The sequence below is a fragment of the Podarcis tiliguerta genome (assembly GCF_965153285.1).
Source record: "Podarcis tiliguerta genome assembly, chromosome: 3".
In the NCBI taxonomy this organism is placed as follows: Eukaryota; Metazoa; Chordata; class Lepidosauria; order Squamata; family Lacertidae; genus Podarcis; species Podarcis tiliguerta.
Genome location: NC_139536.1, coordinates 23,858,207 through 23,884,212, shown reverse-complemented (window position 1 = coordinate 23,884,212; position 26,006 = coordinate 23,858,207). Strand labels below are relative to the sequence as shown.

At 43.7% G+C, this 26,006-nt stretch overlaps 1 protein-coding gene across 19 annotated transcripts in view; it reads right to left on the bottom strand.

The window, feature by feature from the left end:
* The window catches only part of TRERF1 (transcriptional regulating factor 1), a 76,520-nt gene extending 59,003 nt beyond the window's left edge, over positions 1-17,517 (bottom strand). For 8 of the 19 annotated variants that reach the window (XM_083432955.1, XM_083432944.1, XM_083432959.1 and 5 more), the window contains exon 1: positions 16,752-17,516. The gene's annotated coding sequence lies outside the window, so the exon portion shown is untranslated. Of the gene's footprint in view, positions 1-15,491; positions 15,517-15,789; positions 15,991-16,365; positions 16,600-16,751 lie in introns of those variants that run through there. The other 11 variants (XM_083432962.1, XM_083432950.1, XM_083432953.1 and 8 more) reach the window with 8 other exon arrangements.
* Positions 17,518-26,006: the final 8,489 nt, after the last annotated feature.

The following is a 26,006-nucleotide window of genomic DNA, read 5'->3' as shown; positions in this document are numbered from 1 at the left end:
GATTAAAGAACTTCTCAAATCCAGGTGTCCCTATTGCCCCAAATTCACAATGCTTATGTGTGTTCACTTCGTGCAACTGAATTTCTGACTTACTGAGCTGGTCTGGATATCCTTATCTCAGCTTAGTAAATCGACATCTTGCTCACAAAATTTGCTCTTTGTTCTCCCCTTTATGAGAGCCATAACTAAACCAAGAAGCCACTAATTAATTATAGTTTCCTGTTTCATCAACCAGGAAACCATGGTTATCAGGTTCAGAACAAGCCAGGATATCAAACCAACTTTAAACCAAGCCTGGTAACTATAGCTTAAAATTTCAGATAGAACAAGAAACTATGGTGAATTCAGGGTTCAGCTTCTGGGTTTCCTTGCAGCAAAAGTAAAATCAAAATGGCCATGTGAATGGGCATAGGTTTGCTGCATATATCCACTTAGCAAGTCATTACTTAATATGGTCCCCACACAGCACTTGAAAAGGAACATGAATGAATGCTTTAGTAAACATGAAAGGAAGGAGATGGAAGAAAGCAAATCATAGCAGAGAGTCACTCAAGTTAAAGGTACTTTAGATAGAGAACCCAAATGAGTAAGGCCTGATTCACACATTATGCAGTTGCAAACCCACATTTGACACCAAATCCACACACAAAAGTGAGACACAGCTAATTCTAGCTCCTTGGAATGTGTGCCTGAATGATACACATTTGAAAATGTATAAAGCTAAATTTTTTTTAACCCTTATAGAATTCATTTGCATTATACGGTAAATGTATTAAAAGTTATTCACCCTAAGCTACCAGGACAGAAACACAGAAACCAGGTTGATGACTTTGCACGAAAGAAATCAATAACTCTGAAGCGGCTTTAACCCAGACCTTTAAAAACCAACCTGATGTAATAGATCTAAAATGAACACGGGTTTAAAAAAGAAAAAGCTATAAAGGAAGAAAGTGTTTTTAAAAAATGAAAGAAAGAAAAAAGAAAAATAGTAGTGAGTAATGTTTGTATAAAAGTTTCATTTTGTTCAAAGTTTTCACATAAAGATCCTAAAATGAAAAGGTAAATAAAAGCTTAATAAAAAGTTATGGATAAAATAAGATATAATTTTACATTTGAAAAAAGTTTTTAGATTCTATTTAGATGATAGCCAAGTATAATAAACATATAAAAAGGCTAAGAAATAATAATAAGAAGTTTTTAAAGGTTATGTTGTTAATAAGCTGAAGAAAAATAGAATGTATATCCTAATAAAAGTTTAAAAGCAACATTTACAATAAAAGCACTGCTTTCTTTGGGGGGGAATTAACAGGAAAGAATTAAACAAAAAGCACTTCACACCATAATAAGCCTTGAAATATTTTCACACGCCTCGCTTGATTTATCTATTTTCAGAGTATGCAACAGAGGGCTTTGATCTAACCCAACACCAAGAAGCCAAATGAAACAACTGAAATCTTAAAATAGGAAGACTATAGAGATAAACTTAAAAGGATAGCACAAGTAGCATGACATGCCGAGATACTAAGCTTCTCCGTAAGCAGAGAAAAGGACAGAAAATAAATTCTCACCGTTTCCCGATACCTATTCAGTGACGGAGAAAGGTTGGCCTTCTGAGGAAGCAAATCTCAACGACGCTACAGCAGGAGGTGCTATTCTGGCAGAAGAGCAGCAGAAGATCTATTCTACTCCTTATTTTCCTCATCTCTGTACAGCAATTAGCCTTGCTTAAACCAGGGATAGAGGCCTAACTCCAATGGCTGTCGCGCTACTAAGCCCCATCAACCTCGTCAATTAATCTTGATGGATGAGTCTGATGAAAGCTAGAGTCCAACAACATACGGAGGGCCACAGAATCCCCACTATTGTTCTGCACTGTCTGGTCTGAAGACTCAAGTCTTCTTGTTGTTGCTTAGTCGTTTAGTCGTGTCCGACTCTTTGTGTCCGACTCTCGTGTCCGACTCCCATGGACCAGAGCACGCCAGGCACTCCTGTCTGCCACTGCCTCCCACAGCTTGGTCAAAACTCAGTCTTAGACTAATTAAAAAAAAGGTGGGGTGAGCACTGAGAAAAGGAAGGAGGGCAAAATAAACGTGGCAATCACAGAATTGTTATGTCTGCTAGCTGGGCTGAATCCCAGACGGGGGAGACAAGGGATGACCTTCAAGTGAAGATTGCAAGCCAGCTTTGGAGCGAAGTTCCTTTCGGCATGAAATCAGCTGCGGTTGCTTTGTGGGCAACTGTCTTTCTACGACAAGAGATGGGGAACCGTTTTCAGGGCAAGGGACCACATGCCAGTGCACAGTGAAGCAAAAGTAGATGGAGCATCAAATGTCAAGGTTACCTTTGTATTGTACGTAGGCCAGTGTCTACACACTCACACCCCCTCCGTTTCCACCACCCAGCCAAGCAAGAGGCATTAAGAGAGTTCAAGACCACAGAGTGGAAGAGTGCCCTATTTGCTCTCTGTTTTACACACAACACAGGAAACTCACCAAACTAAACCCGCTGCAGCTTGGGACTGTGTGTGTGCCATGCAGCAAACAAGGTGCTGAGCAGGGACACAGCTATGGACAACCCAAGAAAGCTCCATCAATCATGGTGCCTGTCCATAAAAGCAAGCTTAGTGTGAGAGACTAGGGTGGTGTCAGAAGGTTCCAGGAATTCTCTTCGTTGTGAGATTATTTTGTGTGTGTGAGGGGCATGATTCTGTGAGTCTGTTTGGGTCATGGATGAGAGCCAAGAGGCTGGGTGATTGGGAAATTGTGCCAGAAGGAAAAGGAACAGATATCAGTATACATTTATTAGTAATTTGTATTTATCTTTTTATTGTGTCTGTGTTTTTGGTCAGATTTCTGGTTGCTGTTTTAGATTTCTGTGCACTGCTCTCTCTCTAGCAGTACAGTAGTGGTCTAAATAAATTAATAAACATAGATTCCAGTCAGACAAGAACAACTGGGGCAAGATGCAGTGACAGTGCGGGGTTTAGCCTGGGGAGAGTTTAGAGGGGTCCCACCCAGTACAAATGGCCTTTCTTACTTGACTTTATAATGACTTACTTGTGTGTTAAATGCACAGTAGTTACTGAAGAACATACTGCTGCTTAAAATGAAGACACCAACACTCACACTTAAATTATAGCATTTTATCAATGGCAAAATGCAATCTTCCAACAAAAAACATATCCACATAGAATCAGAAGGTAGTCAGTCGATGTAATGGCTGGCAGGCTGCACTGGGAGGTCAGGATTCAAACCTGCACTCTGCCATGAAGCTCCCTGGGTGACGTTGGCCCAGTCACTGGTCTCTTAGCCTAACCTACCTCACAGGGCTGTTGCTATTGTTTTTGTAAGTATATTACAAAACAATATAGATGCAGAAATTGAAAAGAGAAGTGACTAATTTAATCCTCACCCTTGCCGAGAGATTAAGTCTGCATCCAAATCTGAAGCCCACATCATAAATCCTGATTTTCACAGGTTCCTCAAAGGATAACCCAAAAAAATGATCAAAGCAACCTAGAATGCTGATATGAAGTCCTGTATAGTCATTCTTCACTGTATGCTTAATGAAGCAATTTCATTCTACCGCAAAGAAGTCCTTTTGTTTTAAACCTTGTGCCCTTCTAAGTTTATTGGTGAGTTTCTAAACAAGTGCCGATTCCCAGACTTTATTACAACAATCCGTCAGAGGCTCCTTCCATATATCTCCAATACCTAGTTGCAATAAGTCTTCCTGTTAATAATAATACCCAACCATTGGTTTAAAGCATACACTCGCATCTTGATCACATCTTCTTTTAAAAAAGCCAATTCCAGGCATTTAACAAACCTTCCTCCAGTAATTTAGTGGATTTTCATCAAACATTTCATTCCAAGGAGGCCAGCTGGGGAAGTAGTTCGAGTGCTGGACTAGGACTTGGGCCTAATTCCTTCTGTTTATGCCATGAGGACGATGACATGCTAGTGCCTGTGCTGAATGCTGGTAAATAAGCAATGCAACTCCCCCTTCCAACACCATTTTGTGAATTTGATGGTTTGTTTTTTAACCAAGCTATCACAAAGCTCTTTGGAGAAATCTCAGAAGCCACTGTGGTACTGGGGTTACAGCAGCAATGGGCAGACTTTAGGTTTCCTGGATCTCCTTTGATATTTTCTGGAACCCCAATATTTACCAACAGGAGCCAGGAGCTGAATACTGTACACGCAAATATTCAAAAACAAGGGTCCTTCTGAGCATATTCTGAGCCTAAAATTATGCTTTCAGTACCAGATCATGGTCCTCTTGCAGCACCTCTGGTTAGCTCTCATCATTTCAGCAGCTGCATTTAGGTGAGGGAAATGTTTTATTCCTATTTGTGAGTCAGAAACCCTTTCTGGTCTACCCAGATTCCCTTACTGGTCTACCCAGATCCCTGTCTACCTTCTGCTTGACACTGCAAGTGTCAGACAAGAATTAGGGAGACCAAAGTTCAAATCCTCATTCAGCCACAAGCCCCCCCCCCCCCGGGTGACCTGAGACCAGCCACACATTCTCACAGCCTAACTCACCTCACAGGGATGTTGTGAGAGGATATAATAGTGGGGGGGGGGGGCACCTCAAGTTCCTTGGAGGAAAGGTGAACAATTTGTTGGTTTGCTACATTTATATCTCGCCGTTTCAATTTCTGCCCCCTTGCGTTCTTTGCAACGAATTCTTGGATGTTATGTCTGCTCTGTTTCCACAGCAGACATGTACCCCTTTCAAGGTTAAAAGCTATTATTCCACAGAAATTTATTCCTCTGCTTTACACGGTGGGTAAGATATCATCTCACTGGCCCTGGGTATTCAATACTAAGAATAATATAGGCTTTAAGACCAACACACGAAATATCAGAGATCAGGTAATGTTTAAAGCTTTGGCCCTATCTACACTTACGTACCTAGGAACAAGCCCCTTGGGATTCAGTAAGTGCTGACTTCTCAGTAAACATGCTTAGGACTTGACTGCACATCATTTCTGTAGTATTTTAGTCTATAATCGAGTCCAGCAGTAGTAAGTTTTAATAAAAACCGATTAAGTAGTTTAAGCTGCATAGCTAACACTTTGGGTTGTTTTCAGCTTGTGTGCATGCACTTTGCCTCTGCATTATTTTAACGATGCCAACCGCCAAAACTGCACAAGTCCCAACTTGATTTTCTGCAAGCACATTTCAAGCCCTGAACCATATTTGACTTCAAATTGCTACATTAAAGGTCTAAAAAGAAATAACATCGTTTGGATTTGGCTTTTCAATTAGCTCTCATTGCATTATGTTTTAAACCAACGTGTGAATTTGAAAGGAGCCTAAAATTTAACCTAACAGACAAATCCGTAAAAAATAAATAAATACAATTTTATTACTTTGCTATAACTGGAAATCTTAGATCCCATTCTGGAGGGAATTTGCATATCCAGTTAAGTTTGAAGCAAAACCAAGTCAATCCTTTTTTTAAAACCTTCATCACTCAAAAACAACTTTTTTGAGGTAGCACCGCTTTCGTACTTTTCTCGTATACATTTGGTATTCAGCCAAAACATGGGATGTCAACACTTCAGAGGTGACAAAATAGAACAGTGCTTTCTTTTCTATGTCATTAGCAGCTGACTATGTACCACAATATTTATTTTGCTTCCCTATCTTTTCTGCAATTTGAAGTAAACTTTTAGACCCAGCTCCAGAAGGGAGAGCTGGGTGGTATGAACTTGGGACTCCAACTCCTATCAGCCCCAGTTAAAATTACCAAAAAATCATATTAAGAGAAACTGCTTGCAGAAATGTGTACATCAGTCAAAACTACATACAGAAATGCATATAATAATTTTTATTTTTAAAAAGAAAATGCACAAACTGCATTTTGTGCGGGGGGGGGGGGATTAATATTGACAGAATGACAGATCCTTCCATCCCTACTCAGTATAAAGGCAGCTTAAGACAGCATTTCACACCTACTCTAGTGAGTTGTCCTACTTTAGTTCTGTGTTGCCAAGTACAGATGCCCTTACTTTACCAAAATAAAACCCTGGTGCAAGTAAAAGCCTATGAGTTCATTTCTCCTTTCCCGATAATAACCTTTGGAATTCCTTCCCTTCCAAGCTATAATACTGATTATTTTTTATGAGTTGATTTGAATCTAAATAGCAAATCATTAATCAGCTTGGGGAGTCTTAGTCAATAGTAGCTTACGATGCCACAACTGCACAGGGTAACTTCCTAACTTTCATTTTAGTTATTAGCCATTGGACTTACAAACTGAACACTTTGGCTAAACAACCAACCACCAAATTTATTTTATATGCCCACTCACCCGTTCCAAAAAGGGTGTTCAATCTTGCCAGTAATTATTGCAAGGGAAATGTACACTCTATATAGAAAAACATCAGATCAATCAGAAGTAAACCAAAGTGGAATATATGCAGTAAAAGTCAGAGAGTCTAATTGTGTAACTGGCTTTCCTTTTACAGTCAACAGTCAATACACATGTGGAGACTGGCGAAATCCCAGCCGCTGTTCAACTAGAATGGAGCACTCTGCTGTTGTCCACACAAATTTTAAATTTTTGTGTTCCACCACAAAACTCTGCCTCTCATCATACGTAACTTTCAATAAACAGAAACTTCCCTTCGTTAAAACACCGCATAATGAAAATTCCCAACAGCACCAGGGTGAAAAACAAGATTGTAGCAGCAGAACTGCACATCAACTGCAGCATAATCTTAAACATTCGAACAGGCACTTCAAATGCTCACCAGAACACTGAAGTCTTCACCTCGCTCCTGATATCCAATCAAGAGCAGGCCCTGACAAACTTCCCTCAGGAGGTAGTTTCACAACTTCTCTCAAGATTTGCATTCACTTATGCCAAACAGCCTGACAACACACAGCCCTAGCAATACAAGTTAGTGATGCCTTCAATTCTTAAGTAGAGGCTGCACCTGCAACTTTAAAACCTTTTTGTGTGAATGTCAGCTGAGGTGTTTCAAGGTCCCACATCAGACAAAGCAATAAGGAAGCCGGCAGGAATTTTGAAAATAACTACCCTAAGGGGACCATCAATCGCATATGTTATCTCAGTTTGGAGCCTTCTGACAACCTCTTGTGTATCGCTGTGTTTAATACCCTTTGCCTCACAATTCACCACCAACAATGTGTGGTGGAATTTTCCCCCAAGTGATTTATTTTTCCCCATAGAAAATCGTCTGTTTCCTAAGTTCATGACTAACCATGAACGGGTGCCAACTGCAAATACAACACTAGGCAAGCTTAGCAGTTTCAAAGTTTTTAGCTTTGATTACTAAATGCAAGTAAAATCATAGCTGTCAACTTTTCCCTTTTCTTCCGAGGAATCCTATTCAGAATAAGGGAATTTCCCTTTAAAAAAGGGAAACGTTGACAGCTATGAGTAAAATAGAAATGCTAACTTTTTTTGTTACTTGTTGAAGACAAACCAAACCGTCAGTGAACACTCAACATAAACATAAAATATACCTATAACCATCTGTATTACAGAGCAAGTACATCATAAAGATGCTAAATTAATTCCCTCTCTAAGACATCACAAAATTTTCTGATGCAAAATGATTTTTTCCCAAGGCAGCTTACCCTAACATACAGTGGGAAATTTTCCAATTCGAAATTTTCCAGAAAAACCCCCAATACTTCAACTCGCCAAGAATTGCTGCCAAGCTCTTGGAGTTTTCGTATCAATACAAGCTAATTTTGTTCATTTAATTTATAAATTACTTCCTAGAAAACATCCCAAAGTGATTCAAAAATGTGTGTGTTTGTAAAACACACTATTTCTAATCCAATGTAGATGAAAGAGGACAAAAATCTTCACTTAAAAGGTTTGCTGGAAAAGGACAATCTTCAATATGCACCAAAAGACAACAGAGATGGCACCTGTCTGATACACAATTGGAGGGAATTCCAAGACGTAGATGCCACAACACTAAAGGTCCAATTTCTGCATCAAATGGAATGGACCTCCTGATGAAATGGTATCAAAATCAGCACCTTCAACTAAGTCCAGTAGAGGACTGTAGAGGACTGTCCAGTACAAGACTCTCAGCACTACGTAACATGGAGGTGATATTTGGCCCTTGCACTGAGCAGTTGAGCCACTCAATTTTGCACTCGGTGCATCTTCCAGACTGACCTCAGGGGTATCCCCACACAAAGCGCATTTCAGTAGACCAAGATGGAAGTTACTAGGGCATGGAACAACAATGCACACATTCTACACGCAGTGTAGAAACAGGGGTAGAAAACGCAAACAGCAGATAAGAACATATGAACTGCCCATGGTACCTTAGACCAGGCATAGGCAAACTCGGCCCTCCAGATGTTTTTGGGACTACAACTCCCATCATCCCTAGCTAACAGGACCAGTGGTCAGGGATGATGGGAACTGTAGTCTCAAAACATCTGGAGGACCGAGTTTGCCTATGCCTGCCTTAGACTAAGGGTCCATGCAGAGAAGCAGTGGCAAACCAAATGTGGCCCTCTGGACTTCTCGATTTGGCCCTCCTCTCCACACCTCCTCTCCCCAGGCCACACCCCTCTCTGGCCTTGATTATTTTTCCCTGCCTGGATTGTGTCCTTCAACTCTTGGTGTTTGCCTTTTGCTTGCCTGAATGGAGATAGGAGTGCCCACTACATGAAAGCAAAATTTAGAGTCACTGCTCTGCCTGCTTTTGCCTGCGGCTCCACCTACAATTGGCATGTTGCCCTGAGAAGGTTGCTCAGAATAGAATGTCAAAAAAAAAAAGGTTCCCCAATCCTGACGCAGAGCACTGATCCAGCATGAACGATCCATATATTCGTGCCTGCCCACATTCTTCTACATTCCACATTGCAGACTTCCTCAAACGCACACACATAGTCGCATTCTCAAGTGCTTAGCATACTACAACGAAGCAGCAAACTATGTTTAACTTGTGACGCTACATGACATGCCCTTAGCTTGCATGTTCCCTGACTTCCAGTTTTGTGGCAAATTATAGGTTGCCATTACAGTGGTGCCTCGCAAGACGAAATTAATTCGTTCTGCGAGTTTTTTCGTCTTGTGAATTTTTCATCTTGCGAAGCACGGTTTCCCATAGGAAATGCATTGACGGTTTCCCATAGGAATGCATTGACGGTTTTAAGAAAAAGGCGCAAGACGTTTTCGTCTTGCGAAGCAACTCAAAAAACAAAAAACTCTTTTGTCTTGCGAGTTTTTCGTCTTGCGAGGCATTCGTCTTGCGAGGTACCACTGTACATCTGAACTAAGCGAAAACTATGGGGTGTTTTTTTAAAAAAAAATAAAAATCACCATCACCATCACATTTAGATTCCACCTTTCCTCCACAAAGTTCAAGGTGAAGCACATGGTTCTTCCTCTCCCCATCCAAGCTGGTGGCCAGACCATCACTATATCTTACAAGCAGACAAAAATACTGAATTTTTTACAAGACATAAAGTCATAAAATTGTAGCATTTGAAGGCACCGTGAGGATCATCTAGTATTACAGCTGTCAATGCAGCTGTCAAATATGGGGATCGATCTTGCACATGCCAATGCGAACTCCACAAATACAGTTCTTTAAAGACACTCTCTTGAGAATTATATATAGATAAAATCATTTTTGTTAAGGCTGAAATCCTAACCCCACTTCTTGAATTCAATAGCGCTTGTTTCTGAGTATACATTTTTGGATTCCACTACAAACTTTTTCCTCATCTAATTAGCTGCCTTTACTATTGATTTTCTTAGTATAATGAGGTCTCTTGGGCAAATGTACGTTAAATGTCATTATATGGTGTATATTTCTTATATAATTTTAAAGCACTTAAAACTACAGTGGTACCTCGGGTTACAAACAGCTCGGGTTACAAACACTTCAGGTTACAGACTCCGCTAACCTGGAAGTAGTACCTCGGGTTAAGAACTTTACCTCAGGATAAGAACAGAAATCGGGCAACGGTGGGGGGAGGCCCCATTAACTAAGTGATACCTCAGGTTAAGAACAGACTTCCAGGACGAATTAAGTACGTAACCAGAGGTACCACTGTATGGCACAATGAAGGAATACTGTAGACCTAGCCTGAGAAGCAACCCCCAGTACAGCATTATGCAATACTTTGTAGGCCAGGGATGGGGAATCTGTAAGCCTCTTGATGTTGCTGGACTACAACACCCATCATCCTTGACCACTGCCCGTGCGGACTAGGGCTGATGGGAGCTGGGAGTCTAACAACATCAAGAGGGCCACTGGTTCCCCAATGCAAGCTATCTAGCATAGCCTGCTTCATGCAGGAAATCCAAAGCAACAGTAGAGGAGCAAGGACAATTGCAGACCTCAGAATATACCAAGGTGGCTGGGGAAGGCACACTGCAGAGAACCCTACCCTGCCACTACCCAGAGAAGGAAGAGACCTTAAGAGATCGGAAACCTAGGCCCAAGCTAACAAAATGAATTTCAATAGGGACAAATGAAAGGTTTTGCACTTAGGCAGGAAGAACCAGATGCACCAACGTAAGATGGGGGCACCTGGCTTACTGGAAGCACATGTGAAAAGGACATTGGGGTCTTAGTGGACTCCAAGCTGAACCTGAGTCAACAGTGTGATGCAACAACAAAAAAAAGCTAATGCTATTCTAGGCTGCATCAACAGATGTCTATAATCTTTGACAGGCTTCCTCAACCTCGGCCCTCCAGATGTTTTGGGCCTACAATTCCCATGATCCCTAGCTAGCAGGACCAGTGGTCAGGGACGATGGGAATTGTAGCCTCAAAACATCTGAAGGCCCGAGGTTGAGGAAGCCTGATCTTTGAGAATTCTTGGAGACAGGTGAGGTCCCTGCAGACTAGAAGTGGGCTAAAAGATGACCCTTGTGGTCCCTTTCCATCACTACAATTCCATAATTCTACCCAGTTGGGAACATAGGAAATTGCCAAACTGAGTCAGTCCATTGGTCCATCTAGCTCCATACTGTCTAATTTGACTGGCAATGGCTCTCCAGGGTTTCAACCCGACCTGGAGATACACAGGATTTAAGATGGCGTATTCTGCACGCAAGGCAGATGCTCTGCTACTGAGCTACAGGCTTCCATTCCTCTTAGGACATGTATTCCCTACCCCTGACCATCTTTGCTGCCCTCAGTGAACTCATTCCAATTGGATAACACCAGTGGTTCCTAAAGTGAATGATTCCCAATGATTTGGGAATCACTGGTCTATACCTGGATGTGGTGCCCAGAACGGAACACAGGACTCACAATGTCTTCTAATCTTTTCAGCTACAGAACAAGTGAATGTGAAGCCACCCACAACCTGCCTTATTTCAAAGCGAATTAAAATTGCAGAGATGTGCTGAAAAACTACAGTTGAACGATTCATTTTGTCAGACACTCATGAATCTCACAAAATCAAGCGCATCGTTCAGTTTTGCTTTAAATGCAAAATTGAGGGTTTACAAGCAAATGCCTTTGAAATGCACAGTGTCGTTGCTATTATTTTATGTATAAGCTTTTCTTATCATAAACCAGAGACGTATGCTGGGGAAAGACAAAACAACATACAGATAATTCTTCATGAAAACACCACAAACACGGAAAATAAAAAAAGCATTAACTTTTGCACAGGAAAAGCTTTCTCCAAAAAGGGGGAAATCTAGTTCTGCATATATAGGACCTGCATGTGCCATAAGAAGGCTAGGGAATGAAGCAGCCACATCCTTTGCTTACAGTGTGGTTGTGTGCAATGCACAGCAAACACAGTGCCAATGAGACCCCATCTACCATCTTTATCTGCCCAGAGGCATATCGGAGCCATGCTGAGCACACTAAGCATTTTAAGCACTAAGCATTTTAAGTTCCCTGCAGTGCCCCTAACGTCCGATGCTAACACAACACAATGCCTGGGTGTATTACTGAAAACGTTTTCCCCTGAAAACTCAACAATTAAATGAATTTCAATCCAACCAAGTGGCTGGTAATCCATTCCCACACGAGGAAGTGTGTCAAACTTTCAGGTCCTTCAAAGTCTTGGAAGCTTGAGAGAGGCTACTTGGTGGTACCTCTTACACATTCCACCATGTTTTTCTTAAATCTTTACAGAACCTAGAAAGAAGTACACAACTTGAGGTGGTTTCCAATATGGATACCACCTACAGTCAAATAAACAGTTTGTTTAATCAGCTAAACAACATTTAATAAACTTAAAAGGTATCACAGATCAATCACGCAAAACATATTCTTTTAGCAAGCATTGATCATTGTTGCTAGAAGTACTTACGCAAAGGAGAAAATGCCACTTTTAATCTATTAAAAACTCAACTGATTTATCGACTTCCTTTGATCAGATAAGCGCCCTAGATTCCAGTGGTTCAATTCCAAAGAAACAGGTGCAGAAACAGATATTTCTAGAAGCAATGCTCTGTCTCCTAAACTCAAGCCTGTGAGACACTGCACATGCTCAGGGACACTTACAGTGGTACCTCGGGTTAAGTACTTCTTTCGTTCCGGAGGTCCGTACTTAACCTGAAACTGTTCTTAACCTGAAGCACCACTTTAGCTAATGGGGCCTCCCGCTGCCGCCGCGCCGCAGGAGCACGATTTCTGTTCTCATCCAGAAGCAAAGTTCTTAACCTGAGGTACTATTTCTGGGTTAGTGGAGTCTGTAACCTGAAGCGTATGTAACCTGAAGCGTATGTAACTCGAGGTACCACTGTAGTAAGAAAGCTTTTAAGGGTTCAGAGTGCTTCAAGCTCACATTCTCAATAACTATCTCAATATAATGATTGTTTATGAACAGTGCTTATGAAGTATTATCACTGTACTGCAAACGTGGAGACGGACAGAAAAACAGCAGCTTACCCAACGGGGTGGCTGAGAGATAGGAGCTTAGCTTAGGCCATACAACAAGTTTGTGGGTAAGCTACCAGTTGAACCAAAAACTTCCTGCTCATAACTCACTCTTTGCTATCAGTGGTACAGCAGCTCTCATCATTGTTATTTAATTTATTTTTACATTTACAACCGACCATTTCCTCTGAATACCTCGAGATGGCATACATGATTCTCCTCATTTTATGTTCGCCTTTCATAGTGGACGGGGGATTTGAACCTTGGTCTCCCAAGTCCTACTCCAACACTCTAACCACTACACTACACCACCACACTTATTACTTCTCACACTCATACATACACACTCTTTCCAAAGAGGAGTAGTACTCGGGTCAAAGCATGGTGAAGCCTGGCAATTTTCCTACATCCACCCATGCACACAAAAGCAGACCCCCCAAAAGGTGTAGTTGGGCTCATGCCTCAACTGTTAACATCAACACCTTACATTTAAAACAACCTTATATCCTCTCTGACACTAAAGGAAAGTTGGGGACTGTATATTCTTAAAAAACTATAGTTCCCAGGATACTTTCCCGGGACTCTGATTTATATAGCAACCCTGAACATGTTCAGAACATCTACCTTCACCGACTTCCAAATTGCTTCCCAGCCAGATTCAAAATGCTGATTTTGACATAGAAAACCTTAAGATGGCTTGGGACATGAAGAACGCCCCCCCCCCACGCACCTGTACCCATACCCCAAGGTCCTCTACAAAGACCTTTCTCCAAGCGCCCTCTCAAAGAGGGGCTCCAAAGCGGCTGGACCACTGTGTCTGGCGGCGATAGAGAACCATGGAGACCAGAGTAGAGACACATTGCATCTGAACAACTGCTTACCATACAATATGTGAATAAACCTTGCAATACCTCTGCAACAAAACAGTCAGAGCCTGTACTTTTTTCATTTATTATTATTAATTAGTTAAATCTGTATACCACTCTATACCCACAATTCTAAGGGCAGTTACAACATACAATCACAATATAGAATCACAAAATACATAATAAAAATAAAAGCAACCCAATAAACAACCTACAGTGGTACCTCAGGTTAAGTACTTAATTCGTTCCGGAGGTCCGTTTTTAACCTGAAACTGTTCTTAACCTGAAGCACCACTTTAGCTAATGGGGCCTCCCGCTGCTGCTGCGCCGCCAGGGCACGATTTCTGTCCTCATCCTGAAGCAAAGTTCTTAACCCGAGGTAATATTTCTGCGTTAGCGGAGTCTGTAACCTGAAGCGTCTGTAACCTGAAGTGTATGTAACCCGAGGTATCACTGTACTTCCCACTACCTTTTAAAAGGGCATTGGATGTCAATCAGCCAAAGGCCTTCTTAACGAGAAATGTTTACACCTGGCACCTAAAGGTCTGTAACGAAAGCACCAGCAGAACCTCCTTGGGAAGAAAATTCCTTAAACTGAGATCCACTGCAGAAAAGGCCTGTTCTTGTGTTGCCTCCCTCCAGACCTCTCCTGGAGGAGGCACACGACGAAGGGCCTCAGAAGATGATCTCAGGGTCTGGGTAGGTTCATTTGGAAAGCATTTCGTTTCCCTCTAAAACTCAATGCTTAAAATGTCACTCCCTAAAAAGAAAAATGCCCCACCCCAATCACTGGTGCACATGTCTGGTAACCTACCCTGACGATTCATGCAGCTGATGGAAGTAGACTAGTTCCACCAAGACTCAGGCCAGGATGGGGAACCTACCAGGGCCACATTCCCTTCCAGGCTTCCTTTCAGTAGCCCAGAAGCAAAAATGGAAGGGGCGACAAACACAAGTTCTACCTTCTTTGTACAGTAGGCTAGTTTCTCTACACCCAAATCTAGCTTCCATTCAGGCCAATATGAGGCAGGAGTTGAAGGACACCGTTTTCTAGCCACACAAAAATACCTTGGTTTCCGACCTCTGGCTCAGGCCATAATAATAACCTTTAAGGTTAGTCTTGAAGGTGCCACAAGAGTGGGTTGGTCTTGGTCTTCTAAAAATGGAGATCTAGCTCCACGCTCCAATCCTAAACACACTAAGCAGTTAAATCCTATTGATCACAGTGGGACTAACTTCTGAGCAGGGATGCAGGTTTGCTGTTGACCACAATGCTCCACCAGCTTTTTAGTAAACACTGCAGATTATATCACATTGAAAACTACTAGACAGCTGGCAAGAGATTCCAAACCAATTAGGCACATGGTTTTCCCCACATTAATATACTTTAATCTCATAGCCAAGAACCACATTCACACTATGCATCTAGAAACCTACCAACTGACTCTGGAGTATTTTAAACCAGGGCTGACATATGATTAAAGACACCTTAGACGATTAATTAATTAAAAAAAACTGCTTGTGAATTAAAACAAAAGAAAAACAGGCATATTTTGCTTTTAAGCTTAATGCTCATAGGCACAATTCAGGGATGAATATGCAAGAAAAGGACAAGTGGCTTTTCTAACATGGAGCCCAGTTGCCTACAATTTCATACATATTTGTTTTAAAAATAATTAAACATTCTGTTTAAAATAAACTGCTACCAGGTTAACCCAGACAACTTTTGTGGGTGGTCAAAGGGTATTTTTTTAAACTGACTAATTAATGAAAAGTTGCAGATCTCATTTTAACCTCTTGGGTGAAGCTTGTGAATCCTGCATTAACCCAAATTACACAAGCAGATATGGATTCTGTTCATGCAACGCTCTCGGAGTCAAGACTCTGGAAACAAGGAAAATATATATGGTCTCAGTACCGGCCTTGCATATTCCCCTTCTCCGGTTGCTGTATTTTTATATGAAACCCAACCGCAACACACAACCGTATTCATTTATGGGCTTTTTCAGGCACTGACTCATCTCTGTTTTAAAAAAAAAATTGCATCCATCTTACTTTAAGTGCCTCTTTCCTTTTGATGAATGCTAAGCGAACGCTACGGGGAAAGAAAGCAAGGGTGTACGGGATTAGGGAGTGGCCAAGATGCAAATCTCTCGCTTTCTAATTTCCCACCGACTGGGAGCAGGTAGGTAAGGCAGCGTGTGCGATCCGCCGTTGCCAGATCCTCGCATATGGTTCTCTTGCCACACCGCGGGCAGCTCCCTGTACACGCACTCGATTTAAAAGATCACGCTGCCCTCTTCCCGCCCCACCCCCCGCAGTGCGAGGACTCGCCTCGATCCGATTTAAAATAACACGGCCTTGCACCTTACTTAAGGAAGCACGCAGCCAGGGGGACATTTATTTATAATAATAAAATAATAATCATACTAATAGCCAGGCTTAATGATCTCCTTTTTCTCTCTCTCCTTCTGCTGGGATATCTTGCAGGAAGGAGCAGGAGACAGGGAGGGCCTCGCCCACTCAGCCCTACATACCGAAAGTGAGTGAACTTACAAACTTAAAAAAAAGAGAAAAAGTTGAGTTTGCAAGCTCCGTGCAAGAATGGAAGTTGTTAAGCGTTTTGCCTACCTGGTGCAAGTCTGCAACAAGTGCATGCAGGGTCCGTGTGGGCGCAGTTTTTAATACATATAATGGATCTATATTGTGCAGCGACGGGGCAATTGCAATTTTAATTTATTACTGAGCTGCTATTTACTCGGGTCCTACTTTGCTTACAGTACAAGCTCTTGCTGTAAACAAATATCGCTCCGCCAGGAAATATATACTTGCATATCTACACGCAACCCCGCCGCCTCCGCCCCCTCTTCTCCCCCCCACCCACCCCCTGTGCAATGCACCCTCCTCCCCTCCGCGACTGTACAGGGGGGAGACGGGGGGAGAGAGGTGGAAATAACTAATCTTCGCTCTTTCCCAAGCCCACGCCAGGAGGAGAAGCTCAAGGGAGCTGGACTTACCTTGTGCATGAAATTCCTTGCATGCCACTTTAGGGTGGGGGCTCTGCCCCCCCTCTCTCTTAATCTCTGGTGCAAAATCCCCGTGTCAGCAAAACGCTGTCAAATTATTTTCGTGCAAAAGAAGGGGGGGGGAGAGAAAGCAGAAGCAAAAAGGGGAGGAGGCTAGGAGAGAAAATCGAATCACTCCGCCGAGATGGGTCTGGTCCTGAGTTTGCAAACCAGGAAGTAAGGTGTCAGTGGCGGCAGTTAGTAGCAGAGCGCGGAGCCCTGTCTTAAGGAGTGACCTGCGGGCTGGGAGCAAACTCCGGCAATTAAGCGGCGTGTCTTCCTGGGGTTTTCAGTAGGGAGGGTGTTTTCTCTCTCTTTTTCGCACTGCCCCACTCGTTTCCCTTTTCTAAGGGCCGCAGTTTCCATGCAGCAGGTACGGAGGACAAACCCACCTCCCCATGCGCTGCTGCCTGTCCGAGCTTTCGGCGGCGCCCCGGGCCAGATTCCTGGGTGGTGAGCAGCAATTGCACTCGGGGGCCAGAAGATCCCCGGTGACGCTCCAGGCTCGGGGTGTGCAAACATACACACACACCCTGCGTGCATGGCGCGCCGTTTCCTCGTTCCCTGCTTCGTAACTCGGATCTTTCTTGAATCCGAGCAGAGTTGGGCGGAGGGCGGGTTCCATTTCTGCAAAGGAGCCGAGGAGGAGGAGGGTGCGTTTTAAACACATCCTGGAGGAGGCACGCGGCCCGATCCGACGCGTGTTTGCTCGGAAATGAAGCCTGCAGTATTTATCGGGCTTATAAGACTGTGCCCCCCCCCCAACAAACACAAACACACCCGAAGCCCTATATATGGATGTCTTGAGACTAATCCTGGCAGCAAGCCCCATTCACACGGGGACTCGCGAGGAAACGTCCACAGGATCGCGCTGCAAGAAAGCGCCCTGGGGAGTTTGGCTTTGTGCCCGCCCCCTCCCTTGTCGGGGAGACGCAGGAAGACAGTGCCGCTTCGCAGCAGGGTGTGGGCTCCTCGTACTGTACGCTTCCCCGCCGCCCTCCCACCCCTAACGCCATGACTGCAAAACGTGGGGAGGTGGGGGGGGGGGACTCCTCCTGGGAGCGCCCCCCACTGGCTTGTGATTGGCGCAGCGCTCCGACGTGAGCCCGCGGGCGGTGCTCGCTCCCCGCCTCCCTTCCCCAGCACTTCTCAGAAAAGAAACTTGCAGTATTCGTCGCAGTCAGATGCCTCTCCATTTTCAAAATTTTTTGGGGGGCAAGCCGTCGCGGGTTAAAAAGAGCGCTTGCATGCGCAAGACGTTTATTACTGCCTAAGGTTGCCAGCGTCTTCTTCCCCCCCTGTTTAAGGCTCTTGTGCCTTTTGCAGCAGAGTGGCCAGCAGCGCGGTTTTTTTTAAGTGGGGGGAGGGGGAGCTTTGCCTATATGTATTGACATCAGCATGCTGGGGAAGGCTTAGTTCTTGGTTGTCAAGCCTGCCGTTAACGGCACAGGAGCCAAGTTGCGAGGGGAAGTTGGCAACCTTACGGTGTGTTTGCATGACTTAGCCGCCGTTGGATGTGCTTCTGGCTAGTAACTTAGATCTGAGTTGCATGCATGTGTGTTCATTACTTCATGATCTTCCTGTTTGAATGAACCTTTGCAGGTATAAGCTCAGCTCAGATAGCATCAAATGCAGGGGACTTGATTTGCTACGTCCAGCACATTCATAAAACGTCCACTATTAAACTGTAAACGTGGCACTAGTAGTATATTTGTGATGAAAGATCCAAGAAAGTGTTTGAATCCTTTCCCTGCTAGCATGCCTGAAGGTGTCAGATCCGGAATGAGTTGTGTGACCAGTTTTGATGCAAGGAAGGAGGAGTTGGGTAGAGTGAGCTAAGCAAATGCAATGTCACTGTTTGGTGGCAGGAGTGGGATCCATCACTAAACATTGCAGGGTGAGGGGTCCTCTCTCCCTAAATAGGCGCACTCATAGCTGTCAACCGTCCCTTATTTGGCAGGAAACTTCCTTATCCCAGCGCCATGTCCCGCTGTTGTCCTTTATTGATGATGTCCCTTAAATTTCCCGGGTTTCAAAGGAAGCAGCTCCTCTCCCTCCCTCCCTCCCTGCCAGCCAGGGAGGAGGGAGGCTCTAGCTGTGTTGCTTGGCTGTGTTGCTTGCCCAATAAGGAGTCTAAGAACGACTGGGGGATGGAGCTTGCATGCCTTGTGCCGATCAAATCGGCAGCATTGCCTGGGGACTCGCCTTTGCTCAGCGCTTCCCAGCGAAGAGGTGACGGTGGTTTCCTTTCTGCATCCCCTTTGCCGGGTTGCTGCGCTGTGGGAACCACCACTTGAGGCTTCGTTTGGCTGCTGGCTGGGCTTTCTGCCTTTGGCTCAGAAGCTGAACATACCAGTGCCCGGAAAATCCCTTATTTTGGCTGCTGATCCCTTATTTTCGAGGCTGCTGGTCCCTTATTTTCAAATCTGTAAGTTGACAGCTATGGGTGCACGCATGTTCAACCAGCCATTTCCTCCAAGCAGAGTAAGGCCATTCCAACCCCCCCCCCCAACTGATGCTCAGCTTTCCAGGGCTACTTAGCTTGGACAATCTGGTGGAGGGGTTGTCTCATTAGGCTTCCTTTCTTTTTCATTGTGCATACTTCTGAAAACTTCTGATGCTTTCCTCTTGTGGGCTCATTTTGGCTCCCCTTCAGTCAGCAACCCAGTGAAAGGGAGGGTTGTTTTTTATCCCAAACCTTGCTCTGGATAATCATCTGAAGAATCGCAGTTATTATTGATCTAAAACATTTTAAACTTCACTCTTGAGCCAAAAAAGCTCCTGGAGTGTTTACACAAAAGAAAGAGATATGGAATCAAGTCTTACTGAGTTAATTAGGGCTTTCTTGCAGGTAAGTAGGTAGAAGATTGCAACCTTGGTCTCATAGCAGCCCTGTGAAATAGGTCAGTCTGACATGCTCAAAACCACAACATGATCTCATTGGAAGGCTATTTCACTCATACAAAAACTAAGCAGGGTTTTGTCAGCAAGCAGACTCTGGTAGGTGTACCCATGTGATCTACACCTTTGCTGCATTCACACTACAGGGGCCCCAAGTGGAAATTCGAACCCGGCTTCCTTGTATCCAGAGCCAACATCAGTGGCGTAGCGTGGGGGGTGCAGGGGGGGCCGGCCGCACCGCACTAAAATCCACGAGTTAGGGGGTGCAAATTACTTGCCTTGCCCTGGGTGCTGACAACCCACACTACGTCACTGGCCAACATGGAAGTTAATATAGCCCTATTCTGTTGTTATCCATCCAGCCTGGTCTCACCCCTAGCATCCCTGCTTGCTCAGTCCCAGGCCTTCCCAGGGGGCTTCTACCTATATTTGCTTGAGCACAAGTAGAAGCTTCCATGCAATTGGGAGACCCGCTTCAGAAGGCTCCCTGTCTAACACTGCAACAGAGAGGGCAGGGCCAGCATGCAGCTGCTGAGGCATGGGGCTTGAAACATGTGAGGTGAAATCTTGCTTAGGCGTACCTAACACTGAGGGCTGTATGGAAATTAAAACCATATGAACAAGTTAAAGAATATGTTTATGATTGGTTGCACTATTTCCAGGTAAATGAAATGTTTAAAAAAGACATTAAGGAATGTGGTTATGAAGAAAACGATTCGAAATTTCAAGTAGATATTATAAACAATGATTGTAAAATTCTCTCAAAGATGTATAGGATGTTGTTAGAATGGCACACAAAAGATGAAGAAGTAAAATTGATAATGATACATTGGGCTAGAGATTTGGGCCATAATATACAATTTGAGGATTGGGAGAGATTATGGAAAGAGAATTTAAAATTCACTGCATGTACGGTACTGAAAGAGAATGTTATGAAAATGTTTTACAGATGGTATATTACGCCGGTAAAATTAGCAAAAATGTATAAGACAAGCAATAAGTGCTGGAAATGTAAGGATAAAGAAGGAACATTTTACCATCTGTGGTGGGAATGTAAGAAAGTGAGGGCCTTCTGGGAGATGATATATAATGAATTGAAAAAGATGTTGAAGTATACCTTTGTAAAGAAACAAGAAGCCTTTCTTTTAGGGATTACAGGAAAGGAAATAAGAAGAAAGGACAGTAAACTTTTCCAATATGCAGTTACTGCAGCAAGAATTTTATTGGCCCAGAAATGGAAGCAGGAGGAAATACCGACGATAGAAGAATGGAGAATGAAATTGACAGACTATGCAGAGTTGGACAAACTAACTGGAAAAATTAGATATCTCTGTGACCAAAAATTTATCGACGATTGGGGGAAATTTGTGGATTATCTGAAAAGTATATGTGATGTGCAAACAACACTAGTGGGGTTTCAAGAAGCACTGTGAGTCATAAGATGTATTGCTTAAAAGAAATAGAAGTGGGAGGGAAGAAAATGGCAATACAAAAATAAGGAATGCGAAATAGAGAGATTAATACGGATGATTGTCAGAGCAGCCGAAGGAAGTCAAAAAAGGATTAATTTGTTAAAATTGGATATAATTGTATATTTGAATTGAAAATTAATAAAAAAGTTATATGGGGGAAAAAACACTGAGGGCTGTGACCTTCATTCCCTACTATCAGGTTCCCAGATGCAGCTGGCTGGTTACTATTGGTAACAGGAAAGTGGATTAAGTAGACCTCGAACTGAAAAGCTAGTATCTCTTGATCAAGTTCTCAGTTTCGTTGAATTAATGAACCTAAGTAGTTTGGGTTGGATCTTGAATGAATGCGCAATTAATTGTTAATGTTTTTAAATTTATTGTGCATTATCTTCTTTAGTGGGCTATGCAAACCGCTATTCCGGGGCTGGGAAAACCCAGCCAGATGGGCAGGGTATAAATAATAAATTACAGTCATACCTTGGAAGTCGAACACCTTGCGAGTTGAATGTTTTGGCTCCCAAACGCTGCAAACCTGGAAGCCGCACCTTGGTTTGCAAACATTTTGGAAGTCGACCAGACATCCAGAACGGATTCTGTTTGACTTCCGAGGTATGACTCTATTATTATTATTATTCTGAACAATGCTTTTTATAGAGTAAGGGGCATGGAACCAAGGGGGTGGTGACATGAAAAACACTGGGAACTACTGGAGTAGACACTCATTGTAGGATTTCAATGAAGCTTCAGTTAAACTTCTCTCAGTTGTGTTGCTGTTGCTGTTGTTAATCAAATATGTATACAGTGGTACCTCGGGTTACATACGCTTCAGGTTACATACGCTTCAGGTTACAGACTCTGCTAACCCAGAAATAGTACCTCGGGTTAAGAACTTTGCTTCAGGATGAGAACAGAAATCGTGCTCCGGCGGTGCAGCAGCAGCGGGAGGCCCCATTAGCTAAAGTGGTGCTTCAGGTTAAGAACAGTTTCAGGTTAAGTACGGACCTCCGGAATGAATTAAGTACTTAACCCAAGGTACCACTGTACCACCCTTTATCTGAAGATCCCAGGGTGGTGCATGACAGGAAAAATACAAAATGAGAACATAAAATATGTAATAAAACAGAAACAAACCAATATCCCCCCCTCCCACAAGCACATTTGGACCCTTCGTCAGCCGAATGCCTGGTTGAAGAGAAATATCACCTGGCGCCAGGCAAGCTTCCCTGAGGAGAGTATTCCACAAGCAGGAAGCCACCTCAGAAAAGACCTATTCTTGTGTTGCCACTCTCTGCACCTCTCGTGGAAGAAGCACACAAAGAAGGGCCTCAGGTGATGATTGAAGGATCTGGGTTGGTCCATATGGAAAGTAGCGTTCCTTGAGGTATTGCAGTCCTGAGCTGTTTAAGGCTTTATAGGTCAATAGCAGCACTTTTTTGGGGGGTGGGGACAGCACTTTGAATTGGCCCGGGAAACTAATCGGCAGCCAGTGCAGTCAGGCCACATTCGGTGTTATATGCTCAAATGGTCTTACGCCAGTGAGCAATCGGGCTGCCGAATTTTACACCAGCCGAAGTTTCCGAAAGAGGTAGCTTTATGTTTTATGTGTTGCAGTAATCCAACCTAGAGATTGCTGCCCTATAATGATAGGCGTTCCAATGAATCGTGTAGAATACAACTGAGGAGCAAAGTTTGCTTAATCCTGACTAAAATCAATTCATTTGGGGGCATCGCCATCTAAAGAATAAGGCTGGGGAACAACATCATCTTCCTTAGTATTAGAAGTATTCCTAACCTGCTCTTTATTGAATATTTTCAACCCCAGAGCAGGGAAGAGTAAAGCAAAGTAATAAAGATAATGTCGAGGGCCACATTCCCTTCTAGGCAACCGCCTGAGGGCCACCTGGCAAGGGTGGGGAGAGCATTAAATGTGAATTTTTACCTTTTTGTGAAGTAGGCTTGTTTCTTCACTCCTTTCCATCCATCCATCCATCCAGGCTGGTTGGTTGTTGGCTTCCATCTGTCTCGGGAGACAACAGAGGAGTGCGCTCAGACAAGCAGGAAGTATTATCAGAGTTCAAGGACGCATTACTACTTGGAGAGATACCAAGTGGGGGCTGGAAAGGGGTGTAGTGGAGGAGGAAGCAGATAGAGAGGCCTCGAGGGCCCCCATCCGACCGCTTAAGAAAGATGTTCACAGGTTAAGTTAAATTAAGATAAATTGAATGCTGAAAATAAATGTTGAGGGTTTGCTGGGGACACGTTCAGCCCCAGGCATATTATGAAAGAATATAATGCAGCAACATAGTTTAAAGAGTATGCAGGTGACCTTGTTGACAGTTTCCCTATATTTAGGGGGCTGTTGATAGCTGTTGCACACTCTGTCCTTGGAGGATTGAAAAGGCAGAATTGGTGCGGATTAAGTGTGGGATGTGGACGAACAGCCCACTTCCTTTGAACACTGTCTCCAATGGACACACACCCTTTCTAGAGCTCGTCATCATTTTAACACTGGGACTTCTCCCTGCAGCTTACTATCTTGCATTATGGTTGTTTTTATTGTAAAATGTAATTTCTTTCAGCATGTTAAATGCAGGGCCTCTGGGATGCTAGCTGGCTGAAAAGCACTAGGGCATGTAATACACCTTCCTGTTTAACAATGCATTGCCTAAAAACATTTGCCTTGTTTTTTAAATCTTGAGGCCAAATTTGTAGCCTACTACTACTACTTCTATTTATTTATACCCCACCCATCTGGCTGGGTTTCCCCAGGCACTCTGGGCGGCTCCCAACAGAATATTAAAAACATGATAAAACATCAAACATTAAAAGCTTCCCTAAACAGGGCTGCCTTCAGATGTCTTCTAAAAGTCAGATAGTTGTTTATTTCTTTGACATCTGATGGGAAGGCGTTCCACAGGGCGGGCGCCACTACCAAGAAGGCCCTCTGCCTAGTTCCCTGTAGCTTCACTTGTCGCAGTTAGGGAACCGCTAGAAGGCCCTCAGAGCTGGACCTCAGTGTCTGGGCTGAACGATGGGGGTGGAGACACTCCTTCAGGTATACAGTGGACGCTCGGGTTGCGAATGTGATCTGTGCAGGAGGCACATTCGCAACCCGCGTCTGCACACGCACAGGTTGTGATTCGCCACTTCTGCACATGTTCAACCGCTGAAACTCTAAAGTAACCCGTTCCAGTACTTCCGGGTTTCGGCGTTCCGTAACCTGAATAAACACAACCAGAATCCTCTGTAACCCAAGGTATGACTGTACTGGGCCAAGGCCATTTAGAGCTTTAAAGGTCAGCACCAACACTTTGAATTGTGCTCGAAAAGGTACCAGGGCCCAATGTAGGTCTTTCAGGACCGGTATTATATGGTCTCAGTTGCCACTCTCAGTCACCAGTCTAGCTTTTCTTCCATCATGGAAGCTAGGGATTCCAGGAGTCTCCTATTCTGGCTCTGAACAAACATGTAGGAAGCTGCCTTTTCCTGAGTCAGATCCTTCCTCCATCTAGCTCAGTATACTCTACACTGACAGGCAGCAACTCTCTAGGGTTAAAAACATGAGTCTCCCAGCCCTACCTTGGGACCTTCTGCATGCAAAGCAAATGATCTACCCACTGAGCTGCTGCCTTTCCCAAGCAGTCCAGACTTGCTCAGCTTCAACAAGGTGGCAGTGTCACATATCCTCATGTCGAAACATGGAACTGCACCAATCAGGAGAAAAAAATCCATGTATAAAGTAATGGGCAAGTGCAGATGCTTCCATTCATTGTAGCCCTTAACCTGTTTTTCTCTCCAGGTGTTCCCCTATCCCCGCCCCAGCAGAGGTTCTGATACCAGAAGCATCTCTGACCACAGACTGATAAAAATCTCTAGTTAGCTGCCTCCACATATTCAAGGCACTGTACAAAGAGCTAAAACAAAACCATTGCAATAAGGCTTTCACGAAAGAACAGAACGGCAGAAAACAAGTAAACCAACCGGCTGAACTGAAGGCCAAAGAGATGTTTTGCACTCTCTCTGGAAAGTCAAGAGAGGAGTCCATTCCACAGCCTCTAGGCAGGTGTGCAATGTCCCTGCTTCTCACTGCAGTTATCCTTACAACAACCCTGCGGAGGCTAGTCTAACATTTTGCAGCCACACCAAATAATTCTTAGTTCTCATCGAATTGAACCAGAGATTCAGAAAAGGACTGAAGCTGGTTAGTTGAGACAGGAAGTTGCTTGGAAAGCTGGGCTGATGGGATATAAGCCAAGCGTTGGGGGAAATTTGGCTTTTGTTCCTGGCTGGGGTTTTTTAACGGGATCCTCTGCATTCCCCTTCTATGTGACAGGGTAGTTGTGTGTTTAAAAACATATGTGAAGCTGACTCTGTCATGCCTACTTTGTCCCTCATCTCAGCTCCTGCTTGTGACTGAAATAAATATATTTGTAAAGTGTGAAAATAATTTTAAAAAAATCATTTGGGGTGTCACGGAAGATGCATAATTTTGCTTTAGTGTTTACAGGCAGAATGGATCTAGCACTGAAGAGCCTTCATTTTGAAAAATGCACAGTCACGTTAACCATACTTCTGTGCGAAAGTTCACAGGCTAAGAGATTATAAGGGGGGGGGATATATCCCTCCCATTGTGCTTGAAGCTTCGTGTGCGGTGAGATAGCATAGGATCAAGGTCACCAGAGGCTTTTGTTTGCAAGGAGCTGGGACGACAGGCAGGGAGAGAATTAGTGCCTATAATGGGCACACGTACCAATTCTGATGTAACTATTTGCAGTTAAAACCCACAAGGGAAGTGGTTGCATAAACAGGGTAAAGTATTTCTGTATGGCTGTGC